Here is a 17705-nt window from a genome sequence, read left to right on the forward strand (position 1 = left end):
GCAGATTGCCCGCGCACCATCCGTCGCCCCCCTGCTAGAGGTGGGAGTGACCGGGGGACAGTTAGGACAGAGCGATTGCAAGGTGGTGGCAGACACGTGATTGAATCCCGTTTAAGGCGAGCTGACACCTGCCAGGTGGCCGTGTGCAGATGCGTTCCCCACGCTCCCAGAACCAGCGGGATCCCCGGGGTTCCCCAGCGCCGTCTGAGCTGTGCCCTCGCTGTCTCCTACAGGGCCAAGGTGAAGAAGGGCGTGAGCGTCGTGGGGGTGAGAGCCAGCAGCCCTTCCGTGTGGGAGGTCACGCGGGGCACGGACCACAGCGGCAAGTACGCGCCTGCCGTCATCGTTTGCCGGAAGAAATCCGCTGGCTCGGGAAACAGGTGAGTCCCCACAGCATCCGGCGCCTCCAGATTCGCTGGGACGGAGAGCTCCGTCTCCCCTCGTGTGTTAAAAGCCCTTCTCACCGTGGTTTGCATGTGATGCCTCTTGTGCTTGTAACTCGCGCTTCTCGGGCGGGCGGATGGATGGATTCCGTCCCTCGGGAAGGGTGAGCTGTACTCACGGCGGGCCTCCTCCCCGGTTCAGCATCGCTGCGGGGCACCTGTGAGGGCGGTTCCGTGCAGGGGGGGTTTATCTACAGATGGTCCTGCACTGCCCCGCACCCCACCCCCATTGGTCTGGGCATCTCTGATACTATGGCCTGTCTCGAGAGCATTATGACATCGGCCCTGTGTGTCTCTGAGCACACATGGGGTGGGATCCCCGTTGGCCACGTAGACGCATGCGACTGTGTTTGTGCACACGTGTTGGCTGATGACCGCGAGCTGTCTGCTGTGCGACGACAAGGCTTTGAGCATCGCTCTAGAGACAAATTAAAACCTGAATCTGTGTCTGAGACCCACCCAGTTAGAACCTGTCAGCTCACGGCTGGGCAGAGAGACTCGGATGCTCAGTGGTTCCTGGTTTATTCCTGTTTTCCTGAAACCTCTTTTGTGGCTCCAGAGAATTCCTAGTCTGGTCGCGTATTTTTGCCACTTTCAGGCTGGTTTTTTTTTTTGCTCTGTATATTACCGAAAATTGGAAAAATAACAAGCAGATGAATCCGAGGTACGTAACATGGTATTCCTGGTGTCAGGTTAGGTTATTAAACTTCATAGCTCAGGGTTTGGAAAAACACGTTTATTTTCCATTTACTTATTCTGGAATCGAGAAAGTGGATCTCTGCTGATGGCGATGATACAGTTTTTTGGTTCGTTATCAGGGAGCATTTGACGCCACTTGGGGGACAGTTTGATTCAGGACCCCTTCCGCCTTCCTTCGCACCTTCTGTGTTCCCGGAGCACCAAGCTCCGGGTTGTCAACCCTCGGGCTCTCACTTGCGTCCTTCCTTTCATGCTCGGTGTTCTGTGAGTTTTTCCTGAAGATTTGCTTGTAGAGGAAATGAGCGGAACGGGAAGAAATGTGGATCTGAGTTCTGCGCTCACTGTGGAGTCACAGAATGGCACACGAGTTGACGTGATGAACTTAACCTTGTCCGCACATCCAGATATGTCTGTGCCAGTCGTGTGATTTGGGAAGTGAAGTTTAAAATCTCAGTAAAGTTTTTCTTGTGTTGTAAAGTTAGCAAAAATGAGGTAGGAAGGATGGATGGATGCGTGGACAGATACATGATAGGTAGACGGGCAGGTAGGTAGTAGGTAGTAGGAAAGCAGGTATTTTTTACCAAAAGAGGAGAAGGATTTGGGGGAAGGATCTCACCCAGTCTGTTTTGTTTTCTGCTCTCTTTCTTGCATTTCCTCTGTGGGTTATTGTTAATAGTAGGCGTTGTGGTGTTTTCTATGAAATGCGAACAGGTTTGAACCATTTTAAACTTTTGTGAATTTTTGTTTGTTTGTTTATTTTGCTTTTTTGCTTTTGAATTTCTGGCCAAGAACTAATTCAGTTTGTCTTAGGGCCTGGAGGAGAAGTAAGGAGACGTTCCCGAGGTGCCTCACCCTCGTGAGGGTGTAAGCTGCTTTTCCTTGGTCAAGCAACGGGCTTGACCACTTCTTTAAGTGGGACACTCAGCGTCAGCAGAACACGTGGAAACACACCAGTGTGTGAGGCTTGCCATTTCTCTTCTTTTATTTCTACCCGTGTCTTCTTTCAGAAGCAAGCACCCCCAGTGGAATAGCGCGTTATTCCTTCCAAATCCTGATGTCATGACGCCATTCCCTGTGGAGAACATGCCTTTTCCCTTCATAGATTCTGATGTCCATTCTCTGGTTCGTGCCGTGGGTCCCGATGGTCAGGGTCAGCACAGGTGCACCCATAGACATGCACACTTCTGTGCGTCTGTGTAGGTAAAATGGGATCCTGATATACCGTGTATTACATGGGTATCTGTTCACCATGTGTTTGTGTCCGTGACGAGATACTGTATCCACGCAGCCCGACTCCACAGAACTCCTCATACGATGCATGTATGGTGCAGGTGTTTAAGCACGTGCACGCATGTACGCACACATTGTCGTGGGATTCATCGTGCTGACGTGTGGATGGGGCAGGTTACGTTTGTGGAATTCAGTTCTTCCCCTATAGCTGGGAAGGCTCTGCCGAACGAGGGGGCTGCATGTGAGGCTCTCCCTGAATGTTCGTCGGCCGCGGTTCTAGAATTACACTTCATCTCTGTCCCTACCTGTGCTGGGGGCTGCCTCCTCTCCAGTACACCTGTTTAAAAAAGTAAGGCGTAGAACAGGGTGTATATTGAAGGCCTGTTGGGGGGGAAACCCCAGAGAGAAGTACTTTTGGAGCAGAAGATCTGGCCACTGTGCTTTCTTCTGGGTGAGGTGCCAAGACGTTGGGGGAGAAGGCGGAATGTAAGTCACATAATCCTGTGAACCGTTTGGACCATGCATTTTTCCCTCTGTGCATGTATTACCATTTAATAAAATGTATATAGCCGAATCGACATTTTTGAATATGATATATTCATTAGTATATCCAATTTTCTCCTCACTTCAGCATTTTTCAGTTTACTTCTGTCAGCACGGTATTCAGTGAAGACACACCAAGCTCCAGTCGTGAGCGGCCTGGGAGGAGAACCATTTCTATTTATCCAAAGAATCATCAGAAATGTATTACAGAGTGGATAGTTTAACATTAGAAGGCTTTGCTTCTGAAGTTGTCTTGCTTTATAAATTCTCCCCGCCCTCCTTGAATGTTTTTTTAGTTATTCGTAAGTGAGAATCAGATCAGAATGCAAAGAGCAATCTTAATTAGCCCGAGAGTCAAGGATTTCATATTGCTAATAATTCACCATGGATCACGAAGCCGTGTTAATGCAGTTAAGTCACGGTGACAGGTGTAATTTTATGGATTAAGGAGACACTTGTGGTAGTGATGGATTCAACAGGAAGGAGAGACACTCTCATCTGAGTTGAAATACATCCTTCCCTTTCTGGAGAAGTTTGGTTGCCGAAAACCTTATCATCATATGAATGTTATCACAGCTCTGGGGGCTCTTGACTGAGTGTTGCCAGGAAGTAGTATGGAACAGACCAGAATAATAAATGCTTTGCCCATCAGAATGCATCTTGCATTTTTAGAACCTCACTCGCACAGCACAAGGTAAACTGAGACCAGTGTGTGACGGAAGCCATTTATTTTTTATGTACTTGCTGTTCTCTACATTGAGAAGTGTTTTCCCAAGTTTGCCAGTGTTGCCGCATAAATGATTTTAGATGGTGACACAGACACGGGTTTGAATAAATTTGAATGACATTTTTTCCCATGGATGTCGGTTCTCCAGGAAGACTTCTGGTGGGAGTGCTCAACCTTGTCTGTACAACGCCTCTCCTTTGCCAGCAGATCGTAGACAGGCAAGGGTACACAGCTAGAATTTATTATTTTTTTCATAATTATCATTTACTTGTTGTATAGGACACTGACGTTAAGTTTATAATAGGTAATAAGTCTCGCTTTAAAATGTATATATTTCAAGAACATGAACTGCCATAAAAATAATGGATATTTCAAATAGAGACAGACATGACTCAAGTCATGACTGTATATTCAAAGTGAAAATATTCTGGCATCAATAAGTGTATCTGTAACTCTGTTAGGATTATTGGATTATTTAATTTTTAATGCAAATAGGAGTGACTGAAATAGAAGTTTATTTCTCTCTCCCCCAGAAGCAGCCTGATATAGGCCAGAGCTGGTATGTTACCTCCCCAGCCCTTCGGGGTCCCAGGCATCTGTCTTTCTTGCCTGGCACACTGGTGCAGGGCTTGTGTCCACACAGACTAAGATGATTGCTGGGGTACCGGACATCACATCTGCCCTATAGAAAAAGCTCTTCTCAGTTGGGTCAACTCCCTTCCAGCAACTTTCCTGGAAACCATGCCAGCAACCCCCAATTTCCTCTTGCGTCTCATCGGCCAGGACTCAGCTCAGTGGCTGCACCAGACGTCAAAGGCAAGTGGGAAACATCATTGATGACAAACACTGGTGTGTCCAGCTCACGTCCTTTTTCTGCTCCGAAGACAGAAGAACAGACCAAGTGGATCTGGCATCCCAAATCCTCTTTCTCAGCAGCTTTTAAAGGGCAGATGCTGTGGGATTTCCAGTAGGATGATAAAAAGCACATGGTACCTGGCGATCTCCTTCACTCGGCCAGCTCCCGGGGAGGTTTCCAGAGCTATAGAGGGAATATGGGGTAGGTCGACTCACCTTAGCAATGCAACAGAAATGTTGTGCACCTGCGAGAAAGTTAGGACAGAGTTTGTTCAGGTGTAGATGGGACTGAGCTGAAGGAGGGTGTCAAGGGGTCAGTGCCAAGTGCACAAGAGAGAGACAGGAAAAAAGAGAGACAGAGAGAGAGAGGGAGAGCCAGGCTGAGTGGAGGCCCAGGCATGGAAAGCCAGGACCAGGTCCTGATACATACGGCAGGCTGTGCACAGGTGCGCGTGAACACGCAGAGCCGACAAGGCTTCCTCTCTGGGAGCAGCAGGGCCCCTGCTTGAGCCCCCCCCCCCCCAACACACAGATGTCTGAGAATGCCACATGAGAATGAACTCAGAGACAGGGCAGAGCTGCCTGCATGAAACAGAGATGGTTTTAAACACTGATGAGTCTTCTCAGACTCGGGTCAGGAAAGATGGATCCAGGTGCGAGCAGGACAAGCCACAAGGTCAGAGGATGGAGAGAAGCTGGAATGCCGTGATCATCAGGTTCTGGGCTGTGGAAACTCGAATCTGCGTAGCTGGGCAAAACCCTCAGGAGAAAGAAACTCCAGAAGAGAGCGTGAGAAGTGGGAAGGAGGAGAGACCCCCTCCCCCCAAAAAACAGCCAAACAAGAGTATAAATTCAGAATGATCACAGGAACATGGGAGCTAACCTAATTACCACTGGGTCCAGCAGTACTAGTTATATGTCCAGGTAGGACTAACCTAGTTACCATAGGGTCCAACAGTACTAGTTACTCAGGTAGAACTAACCTAATTACCACGGGCTCCAGCAGTACTAGTTATACACCCCGGCGGAGCCAACCTGGTTATAAGGTCCGGCACTGCACTCACTGTACTCTCAGGCAGAGCTAACCTACTCACCAAAAAGTCCAGCACTCCAAGTTCTGCACCCAGGGCAACTGAAAGCTAAAGTTTTGCGCAAAAACTGTTGCACAAACCTTCACACCAGCAGCACCCACTGTAGCCGAAAGGCGAGCAGATTAGATGGTGTGACTTGCCCCACCCCAAGGGGACATTGCTTGCCATAACACAGAAAGAGGTGTTGACCCATCCACAACATGGACCAGCTCTGAGCATGTTCCCTCCACATTCAGATGATGTGTCCCGAGCCGCCTAGTCCTCAGACCTGCGACTCAGCAGTTCATGCTTGCTGGGGAGCAGGGACTGGCCCGACTGCTGGTGCGTGGGGTTTTTTTTCGGAAGTAAGAAATGTATGGTGCCGGTTTGTAGTAGGGCTGCTTGGACCGCGCTGTGAATATGCTGAAAGCCACTCACTTGTATACTTTAAAATAGTGATTTTGAAAACATAGGAATTCTATCTTAATAATAGTACAAACAAGCTTACAAGAGAGTGCCAATTTTGATTTTTAAATCCATAGGGGGCGGGAAAAATTGAGACCAGATCCATCAGAATGAGACCCCGTTCATCCCCAGGTGTGACGTCACGTGTGGCGCATGCGTTTCCCCGTCGTCTGCTCGGTGTTTGTTTCTGAAAATTCCCCTAGTGAACGTGGATTGGTTTGAATTAGGGAAAGATAAGATAGGAAAACAGAAAAAAAGTCAGCTGTCATGCACTGTGACAGTTATTGAACAGAGTCCTGGATGTTTGTTCTTGTCATTGCGCAGTGGGATAAGGACTACTTTGGAATGCTGTGTCCATCTGTTGGGTTGCCCAGATTTGAAGCCAGAAAGATCTGGCTGGCCTCTTTGTTTCAGGCAGTAATCACTTGTAATGGAGAGCCTATAGATTGAACTGTTCTATTTTGCTTTAGAAAGCTAAGTGTTGGGACACCTGGGTGGTTCAGTCGTTAAGCCTTTGCCTTCAGCTCAGGTCATGGTCCCAGGGTCCTGGGATCGAGTTCAGCGTTGGGCTCCCTGCTCAGTGGGAAACCTGCTTCTCCTTCTCCCACTCCCCCTGCTTGTGTTCTTTCTCTTACCATCTCTCTCTGTCAAATAAATAAAGAAAATCTTTTTTAAAAAAATAAAGTAAAGTGTTAATGATTGCACTTTGCTGTTGTCGGCTGTAGCAAGATGACAGACCCAGCAATAGAAAATAAAGATCATGAGGGTTTTTTTATTAATGTAATTTGATTAGCTATATTTTCCGGCGGTATGTCTGCAGTGAGACTCCTCAGCTCTTCTGACATCTAGAACCCAAGTTTAACCACAACAAATCCCGAGAAGATGGTATGAAGTTGTCAAAATGATATGTGTTCCCTGTGCAACTCTGGTTTGTTTGATGCCTTAAATGCTTGCAACATTGTTACCATTGACTTAGGGATTACGATATGCATACATACTACTATTTGAATGGTGATTCCTTTCCAAAGGGTAGAAGAAACACAGGGCATGAGAGTCGGGAAATGTGATCGGTATTTCTCATTTTTATGCTAGCCATCTCCCGTCTCCAGAGAGGTACTAAGAGGTCAAGCATCATCTTCTTTGATACCAGCACTGCGAGATCAGCCTTTGCTGAACTCTTGGGAGCATCTCATGATCCCGCGTGTGAACACAGTGAAATAATGCAGAGCACCCTGCTAAGAAAACCATCTATTAATTGTTTTCAGAGTGCTAAAATGGCATATAATGTAGGGCGCCCGCATCCCCACGTCCTCCCCGATTGTGGAGGATTTTATTTTATTGCCCTACTCTAAATGAAAAATTCCTAGAGTGCGAGATGAATTACGTTAGTCGCGTGTGGAGGTTTTATCGAGGATTGGGTCTGAATTTAGAACCTGTCAGAAGCGTTTCCATTCAAGTATGTTTTAATAACTTCTGCATTAGGGATACAACAGAACGAGGTATTGTTTCCAACACTGCCGGATATTATTTCTTCTAATCGTATTGCGGGAGGAAGAAAAGATGCACATAATAAAATGCGTTTCTGAGAATAAGGAAGAACAGGGGACGCTTGTAGCAATGTGTTGGGGGAATTATAAAATGCTTCCTGCACTTCGGAGATCTGTCAATATCTGGCTACTAACGTTTAAGATGTGCGACCGTAGGACCCTATGATTGCATTTCTAGATACATCCAGCCCATTTAAAGCTTGATTACGGACACAGAGAGATGTGTCCAATGACATTTGTTGCTATATTAAAAAAAAATTAAGATTTTATTTATTTATTTGACAGAGAGAGATCACAAGCAGATAGAGAGGCAGGCAGAGAGAGAGGAGGAAGCAGGCTCCCTGCTGAGCAGAGAGCCTGATGCGGGGCTCAATCCCAGGACCCTAAGATCATGACCTGAGCCGAAGGCAGAGGCTTAACCCACTGAGCCACCCAGGTGCCCCATAGTTGCTATGTTTTTAAAAAATAACTGATATCCAGAACTAAACTAAATATTCTTCAAGAGGTGAACTGATGTTTTAAAAAACAGTACATTCATATGGGGGAATCTTTTCTGCCATTGTGAGGAATAGCTTAGATCTGATTATGTATGTGCATCCAGATTTTATTTATTTATTTATTTGTTTGTTTGTGTGTTTAGTTATTTATTTGAGAGAGAGTGCAGGATGAGGGGCAAAGGGAGAGGCAGAGTTGACGCAGAGCCCGAGGCGGGGCCTGATCCCTGGACGCTGAGACCATTCCCTGTGCCAAAACCAAGAGTCGGACACTCAACCTTCTGAGCCACCAGGAGCCCCTAGACCTAGTTCTTAATGTGTGGCAGCCTCAGGTTGACCTGAACATTCGGGGCAGCGGGGAGTGGGAAGGTTGAGTACCATGTCCGATGTTACCTCTCAGGTACTTACAAGAGAGACACACGGACCTGTGCTGATTTTGAGGGAAACACTGAGGTATTACAGACAGAGACGGGGTGAGACATAGCCACTCTGTGGATGTCCGGCCTCGGTGCACGGCTCGGAGGGAGGTGTGTGGGGAGCGTGGAGGCTCGGGGATCTTTCCAAGTCCGCACTGCACTTTCTGTACCGGGAAATGGCATTTTCCTTGTGCTGCTTCCATGAGAAACATACAGACTGAGGATGGTGGCATAATCCCGGCACTTGACATTACAGTGAAGGGGAAATCAGGAGCCCAGTTCTCTCTGAGATTATACCTGCCGCCGCGGACTCACTCACCACTTCCCGACTGCCCCTCCCCCAATCCCATTATGCAGAAGCAAGGGGAAGGGTGAGCTTTGCCTTAATTTACCCTTGTGTTGCTTTACTTTTATTGCGTCCATATGTTTGATAGTTACTATCTCCCCTTTGCAAGGAGAGTGCCGGATTTAGAATTAAATTTTTAGCACCCGCTCTCAGCGGACGACAGCCATGAGTTGGCACCACTTGTCCTTACTTGCAGAAGCTGTCTTTGCTGTCTGTCGGACCTCCGGAGTGCGTCTGGCTCAGGTGCTCGCGGCCCTTGCCGCCCCCTGCCACAAAACGAGCAGCCGCGGCGGGAGTAACGACCGACCGGCAGCGACAATCAGGTCCCGCCGCTCTCTGGGTTTGCTTCCAAGTGATTCAGCCGCATGCCCTGCTGCCGGGCACCGTGGCCGAGGCTGGGCTGCTGGCTGGGTGTGATTTCACAACGCCGGCCCAGCTCTGCATTCGTTCACTGGAATCACCAGAAGCATCTTATAGCACGCATGTCTCACGGGACACCGAGCAGCCCATCTAGAAACCTGCGGAGAGCTCTTCGCCTTCATATACGTTTCTGAGCTGGAGATGCATGGGGAGGGAATGCGTGTGCATGTGTCCGCGTGGGTGTGTGTGTGTGCACGCCATATGTGCACAGCCCTTAGAGTCCTGGTCTCCGAAGGTGGGAAACATTATCAGCGAAAGTCCAATGGGGAAAAATATGTCTGTGTCTGTCTCTGTGCACATGTATCATTATCTCTGTCTCTTCTATATCTGTATCTTTTTCTGTATCTTGCTCCGTCCTGTCTCTATTTATACTTGCACATATGCATAATAGGGATATATGCATAGTGCAAAATGCAATTTTTTTTGCCTTTGCTAAGAGTCAGGCGTCTCTGTGGTCATAATTGTTTTCATAGGTGTTCATTGCACAACAGGTGCGTTAATCCCTGCATACCGTAGATGAGGGTGAGGGAATGTTCCGGGGCACAGCCAGCCTTCCAATCCTTTAGCTGTCTGGGCTGCTCTAGTCTCTGCCTTCTTGCTCCTGGGAGCACCTGCAGATGTCCCGCATCTCCATGTTTCCCTGGTGTGCTCAGCTTCACGAAGCAAACACCGTGTTTGGATTATCTGTTTCTTGAAGGCCTGGGGAGCAGTTTAGAAAGATAATAGTGTTTCATGGAACGTTAAAAAAAGAAACAAAACGAGAATTATAGGATCCATCCAAAGTAGCTTAATTTATAGTCCCACTGTGAAAAATATCATCTTGTTTCTCAGGTTCTAAAAATTTCATTCTGATTATTGTTCTGTTGGACAGGATGGCTTCTTTTATTTTTAAATGTACAAGTTTTGGATTTTCTATCATGTCTAAAAGCGCCTTTCTTCTGACAGCTCTCTGCTTCCGTGCTGTGTGCCAATTAGTTCAAGAAGTCTCCCCGATGACTTGTTCGCCTTTAGCTCTTGTGGTTAATTTTGTCATCACTGAGCCTAGCATACCTTCTCCTTCTAGGCCTCATTGGAGAAGGAAGCAAGAAGGTCACGGAACGATATATTCTTACTTAGTGCCCTTCCTTTTCTTTTGGAGCTTTGGAGTTATAAATTATATATCATAAAATTCACCCATGTGAAGTATGCAGTTAAATGGGATTTAGAAAACTTCAACTATCACCACAATCTAGTATCAGAGCAAACTTCCATTACCAGAAAGTCTTTTTTTTTTTTTTAACTCATCTGCTGTGAATTCCCACCTCCCCAATTCCAAGGGGATTGTCTCCCTAATAGTGCATTTCCCAAAATAGCCCAAAGTGGAAACAACTCCCGTGTCTCCCAGCTGGTGAGTGGCTAAAACACTGAGCAACACCTTCGCCATGGAGCAGGACCCAGCGATGGAGAAGAGCGCCCGGTGTGCGTGAGCAGGGCGTGGCTGACCCTCGGCGGCGTGCTGCTGGGGGCAAGAGCTCAGCAGCAGGAGCTGGTGTGTTCTAGCCTCCACTCACGTGCCGTTTCTAGAGCTCATGTCGCGGCAGTTCATAGTCAACTTCTCACTGGGGTCCACCAAGTTAGCGGGCAGTAGGTGACTTCATTATGTCCTGAATTACTCTTATTTTCCTCTTTTTTATAGATGAATTTGCTCTTTTAGGAGATTTCAAACCTTTTTCTCAGTGGAACCTTATCCTCAGTGTGAATGCTCAGTGATCAGAGGCCAAGGAAATGATCAGGGACCAGCCAGCACTGGGACTTTTTCATCTCCCTGTTTGGAAGAGAGGTATCTCATTGGACCGGAGATGCTGATCAGTAAATGTGGGGGCTCTCAATCCTTCCTCTTTGTCCTAAAGTAGACCTAGTTTTTCTACCAGAAATAAGATGATGACCTCAGCCCCATTACCAGGTCATGGTCTCCTGACTACAATCTGAATTCTAAAATAGTCCAGGGAGAAACAAGGAGTAGGTGTTTCAGGTGTGGACAAATGGCAGCTTAGGATACCATCAGGTCAGGGTCGGTTTCAAAATGTGCAGCAATCTTTTGGAACTCTGTAAGCGTAAGCAAGTGTCTTTCCATTCTGTTGACGTCAGAGTGAGTCCCTGGGATCGTCTCTGTCACCACAGAGCATGGTCCCCGTGTACCTTTCGGACCCCGAGTTGCTCACAGGAGGTGATTGTGATGACCCACTCCTGGGGGCAGTTGGAACCTGGATGAGAACGGCATTTTACTTGGTGCATCAGTGCTTCTTACAACAGAGCCTCTCGCAGAAAACCAGCATCGACCCCTGAGAAAGGAGGTGACGGGGTGTCTAGGGGCCATGTGGTGTCGGTGTTAAAAGCTAATGGCTGTTGGCTTTGATACGGAGATGTGGGATGTCTTCAGCATGTGCCACTGGGTAGTTGTGGGCTTAGACGGTTGCTTTCCCACGAAATCATTCAAAGGGAGGGGTGGCGGGTGGAAATCACTGGAGGTGGTCCACGTTGCGCAGAGCACTTGCCTTCGCTGCCCCCACCTGCAGGATGGCCCGTGGGCTTCTTGAATTCCACGCTCTCCAGCGGGAGTAAAGTTACTCAGAAGGGAGCTGGTCTTCCCGAAGCGGAAACAAGGATCACTTGGGTACCAAAGTTAGCAGTAACATCCAAGCCACGCAAGACATCAGCATGAGTGAGATCTAGGATGCGTTCTCCGCCTGCGCCGGGCACTGAATGCTGTGTCATCTGTGTCGCTGTGAACGGGTCATGGGTATTACAGAAGCATCAGGCTGTTGTGCCCCAGGGTAGAAAGGGTCCACCGTGTGTTATTCAATGTCCACTACGTCATTTTGGGTACGGCCTGGCGCTGTCCTCCTGTCCAGTTTTGGCACCACCTGGCCCATATTCCTGGAGCCCCTCACGGCACAAGGCGTGTCTTAACTGTTGTCTCTTGTGCTTATCCTGACTGCCCCACAGTGACCACTAAACATGGGTCCCCATCCTTTTTGGGGCCGTGCACTGCGTTGGCAGCTCCCTCAGGCCTAGGAATCTTTTCTCCAAATACTGTTTTTCATTTCATGGAATCAAACTGATAGCAGACCCGAGGCAGGTGGGTAGAGGGAAACACAGTTTAAAAAATTTTTTTTTGTGATGCAATAGAATGTGCTTCCTTCCTAAAACCCTGCAGAGGAAGCCTAGGAGCCCATATCATCACCGCTGTGACTTTAAACAATGTGAAAGGCAGAATCTGTTTTGAAGTATGTATTCCAAATTCAAGATGACGTGAAGGTCACTGCCAATTCAGTTGGTGAAGTCACCGTCCCCACGGCTCTGGCTCTCGCCCACATTCATTATTGACGGGGGTGCTCAGTTTTCAGTTCAAGGCTACAAAATATATATATATTATAATCCTAATATAAATGCACTTCCCCATCCACGTTTACAGACCCCTGAATTCCATCTCCTTGGGCCCCAGATTAATGGCCCGTCCTTCAAACAAGTTCAGGTTCTTTAAAATGGGAGGAGACGTAATTAAAGAACAAAATATGTTTCAACACATCAACCTCCCTATGCAGCAGTTGAGAAAGATATTTTATATTACAACTTCTCATAACTACAATTGCAAACAACAGTCAACCTTCCTGGGACTTCCCATTTAGAGAAGCAGTAGATCCGTGTGTGTACCAAGTCTGTTAAAATGTTTCATCCCTCTTTGGGTCCTGTATTCTAGGAACTAATCCTGAATTCATCATCAGAAATACAGTGCATAGACTTGATTTTCACATTTCCATTAATAATAAAAATTTGGAATCTGCTAACTAGGTAAGGATGGAGGAATAATTGAGTGACTTTAGCGTAGTCATGTAGCAAAATGTAACCAGGCTAATAAAATGGTGTTTTCAGACATTTATTGGCACAAGAAAGTGCTCTCAATTGGCTGTGCACACACACACACACACACACACACACACTCACGATATAGTCAAAAGGCTAAAGGTGAAACGGGACAAAATTCAGTAACAATGAGATTATGGGTGATATTTATTTTGTCCTGAATTCAAGCTGTAGTCTTTTTTTTTTTTTTTTACGATTGTATTTATTTATTTGACAGACAGATCACAAGTAGGCAGAGAGGCAGGCAGAGAGAGAGGGGGAAGCAGGCTCCCCGCTGAGGAGAGAGCCCGATGTGGGGCTCGATCCCAGGACCCTGGGATCATTACCTGAGCCAAAGTCAGAGCTTTAAGCCACTGAGCCACCCAGGCGCCCCCAAGCTGTAGACTTTTTTGAGAACCTACTCTATGCTATAATCCAGAATCTACTGGATTATACAGTAGGTCACTGTCATACGTAACGTCCGTTCTTGTGGGTCTCACAGCCTCCGTCTTACCTTTGTTGACATTTGCTTGCATTGGTTTTATTAATTACAGAAATACCCTGGGGATCTACTTCTTTGTTATTACAGACGTGCCTTAGAGAAATGTACGCATTTCCTTCAAGAGTGACGTCAGGATTGACGTGAAGGGAAACAGTCCAGGCGTTGGTGAAACTGTTGACTCTTGGAAGAAGAACCATCTTCGGAAATTGTCTTCCGATCATCTTGGCGATTACATACATTGTTCCTTTTTTGTGTTCCCATTCAAGGACATAATACTAAATTCTCTTTGGACTGCAAGAATGAAAGTACCTGCAGTGCTTATGAGCTATAACCTGCATTGATTATCTTTTAGCAAGATAAATTAAAATCGATTTGTTCTGTTACATAACAGCCCCAGAACATACATTAAAATCATATAAAAACAAAAGAAATCAACTAGTTCTAATGCCATTGATAGCATCAGAAGTTGGATTTTTCTTTTCAAAGCATAAGTATCATTAAAAAAAAAAAAAAACAATCATGATTTCCCCTGTTCTTTATTCACCCGAGCCAGCCACAGAGAAGACTGTCTCCAAACTAATTTCAGAGTGACCTTGTGATGGGGTTATGAGCCTAAGAAATTGTAGCAGGAGCCTCAGGCAGGATTTATGAGAAAATGTGAATTGGCTTTTGCATGGAGAAAGAAAATTTCATTTAGTATTTATTGTCCAGCGCTATTTGAACATAGGGCAAGGGGATGGCTTGACCTCCTTGAGGACGGTCCTGAGCCCTGTGCCAGCCCTGGGGGGTGGAAACATCAGACACAGCACCCGGCTCAGAGTCCTCCAGACCTAATGACTAGACCTGTCACACTCGCCTCTGCTGTATGAATGTGTTCTAGAACCTCAGGGAAACGTCTTTCCACTGAGGTACAGTGTCTGCTTCTAGCCACCTGCACACAGACAATGTGACCACAGACACCTTGCATTGGTTAAGAACCCAATATTTGCCGACATCTCCTAGGCGTTGTGCCCTAACCACTCTAAACCTCGCCGTCCATTCTCCTAACACCAAGGGCAGAGCGTTCACTCCCATTTTGTGGGCCATGAAACTGAGACCCCGCCAGAGGCAGGTCACGTAGATCATTCCCTGATGGGATGAGCGACCTCCGTCCTCCTCTCAAAACGGGTCTCTGTTGCGGCTCCTGGCACCTGCCATGAGACTGGGTCTTGAAACGGGCAGACTGTCTTGAATTGTCCTGTAGACCCAGTATGATGAGACTCTAATGGTCCTCGTGGGGTTTGAATCCACTGGGATCAGGGATCTGATGGGATCACAAAGGGGGACGAGGAGCCAAGCTGAAGGCGAAGGACTGTGGGCTCTTCCCTGGAGTCTTTGTGAAACCAGCCGTAACCAGCCGTGCTAGTGCCTCGCGGCAGACTCCTGCCTGCTGGGGCTGGAAGAGAGGGGGTGTGTGTTATTCTGAGCCCTTGCATTTGTGGGAACGTGTTGCAGCCGCCAGGGGCACTGAGCACCCTTCCCTCGTTCACTCCCATAGCTGCACTGAACGTGGTCTCAGCCCTAGGGAGGCAGGTCGTGGGTTCGTGCCACCGGCCACGGTGCTGGCTTCAGGAATGCGCCCTGGATTTCGGAGAGCATAGCAGGCGAGTGACGGCCATGTGGGTTCCCACAGTTCAGGTCCACAGCCTGTCCTGCCTCCACCAGCCGTGTGGCTGGGCCAAGATACATGGTCCCCTAACCTTCACTCCCCACACACACGAAATGAACACAATTGCTGCAGTTACCTCATGGGGGTCCTGAGGTTGGAGGAACGGAACACATCAGACGCACTTTGCCTGGTTCGTGACTCCCTGTCCACATCCGGGTCACACTTGGTCATTAGCAGAAGATGCCGCAAGGCTCTCTGATGCCACGAGGCTTTAGATGCCAGATTTGAATCATGCTGTTGGCATTCTACGTCCATCCAATCAGTCAGTGATTCCCGCGCACAGTGGGCAGGTCTGCGTTCATCATGTCTTTCCCGAAATGAGTTCCAACGATGGTGGAGAGCTGGTAGCCAGCTTATGTAGTCAAGGGCACAGGCTTCTGACCCTGGGCACAGGGACGTATGTGGCCGCATGGTGTCCTCCTCAGGAAGCTGCCTGGAGATCTTGACGAAGGCATCCTGATTAAGAGACGGAGTGGGTAGCCCCATATGCATGGTGCTCGTGGAGGAAACAGATTTAGAACGTGCTGCATTGGGGTGCTTGAGGATGCAGGAGTGAACGTTCTCCTCCAGGAGCCTCTCTAGGTACAAAGCAGCCATTGATGCTAGAAGGCTCAGATGAAATGAGTCTCCCCAAATGAATAAAAAGCGGATGTCTTGTTTTGCCATCACTGGGCAGCCCGGAGCATCACTAGTCACAGACTGTATTGTCTCACACTGGACCCTCTTTTCCCGTAAGTTCAGTGCTGTCACTGGGACTTGCACGCCTGACAGGGGGCTGCAGCTTCCAAGTCACGGCTGACAAAAGAATGTATGATAAAAGCAAAACTAACCATCTGAAACACTGACCGTCCTTTTGCCCAGATTAGTGCGTCAGAGCTGTTCTGGTCAGCGGTGTCCAGGGGCCACCTAACTCACCACTGGGCATGTTCAGCACACAGCAAAAAAAGTCTTAAGTGGCAAAAACCAGACTGTACCTTAACAGCTGTGGTGTTTCGGAAGGAACAGCACACTTAGCGTCATGAGACGTGTTTTTGATCTCTGTAGTGGTTCGGGTTCTCCCTTTGTGTTGAATGTGACAGAAACCCCAGGTCCAGCTGGTCTCCTGACATGGGAATGAGGGATGAACAAGGCGGTGGTGGTGTAGACGATCGCCTCTGGAACAGCAGAGTCTGACGGGGATCTTCGAGTGTGGCTGCTGTGGTGGCTTCCACAGAGCTCTCGAAGTTCTTTGACAGCCGTCACTTACAAGGTGGAGTCTAGCAACCCTCCCTGACATGTAGGTCAGACGTAGTGACTTGTCCCCGACGGACAGAGCAGACCACAGCGATGGCGTGTGGCCTGGGAGGCCTCGCTCATCACGGCCCTCCCGCCCTGCTCTTTCTTGAGATGTTCCCTAGAAGCACGACCCTCAGATGGCTGCAGCCCTGGCTTCCTCCTGCCTGGGATCTCAGCCCTGTGAATCCGCTGTAGAGCTCCTGACCCTCAGAGAACACGGGGACTGTATAGCCCTACTGCTGTTCCGTGACCTGGTCCAGCGGGGCTCGAGCCGAGGAGAGGGCATCACCACCCAGCTTCTCTCTGTCGCTTGGCTCTTCTCTGTGCCAGCTGCGATCTCAGAAGGGCTCCGGGAGTCGGTGTTTACCTTCTAGCTTTAGAGCTCCCCACTTCCCAGTCCAGGAGGGGAGATGCAGTGAGTATCTCTCCAGCAATCACTGAGATGCGACCGGCCTTGGTCATGTGCCTCCCTCTGGACCAGTTGCTGAGGCTGGGCCTTAGGCCTCATGCTGGAGGGATGGGAATTGTCAGTCAGCAAACACTGAGGTTGGGTGGGGCACCATTTTCGTTCCATCAGACATTATGATGAGTCTTATTCTGAGAAGAGCAAGAGAGTGAGCCAACAATCATTTGAGCAGCTGGCGTGTGCTGGATACAGCTCTGGAGTTAGTCCAGGGAACAAGAGAATAAAATTTTCTTCCTCCCGGGGCTTCATTCTGGTGATTGAGTTCCGAGGGGTTAAAAACACGGCAGATTCGCTGATGGGCCCATAGGTGTCCGTTAACAGCTCTGCAACATGGTACATCGCTTTCTTCTGGCTTCTGTTCCTCACCTGCACCATCAAGATACGCCACGTCTTCTCTTCCATGCCACGTCTTCTCTATGGATAAAATGACATGATGGGTTGTGGAAACAGTATATAAAATACAGAACAGTATTGTTTTCAAAATTGAAAGCAGGTTCACAGCTGGGAGAACGTACTTGCAAATCATATGGCCGACAGAGGGCTGAAATCCAGAATAGAAGACAAGTGGCCCAGTTTAAAAAATGGACAAAATATTTGAACAGAGATTTCACCAAAGA

The 17705-nt window shown here is 48.1% G+C and overlaps 1 protein-coding gene across 1 annotated transcript in view; it reads left to right on the forward strand.

Annotated features, from left to right (window-relative positions):
• The first annotated feature begins 241 nt into the window (after nt 1-241).
• The window catches only part of LOC132023741 (transmembrane protein 132D-like), a 213334-nt gene continuing 195870 nt past the window's right edge, over nt 242-17705 (forward strand). Inside the window, exon 1 of the mRNA XM_059409891.1 lies at nt 242-380. The gene's annotated coding sequence lies outside the window, so the exon portion shown is untranslated. The remainder of the gene's footprint in view (nt 381-17705) is intronic.

The sequence above is a fragment of the Mustela nigripes genome, chromosome 8 (genome assembly GCF_022355385.1).
Source record: "Mustela nigripes isolate SB6536 chromosome 8, MUSNIG.SB6536, whole genome shotgun sequence".
Lineage (NCBI taxonomy): Eukaryota > Metazoa > Chordata > Mammalia > Carnivora > Mustelidae > Mustela > Mustela nigripes.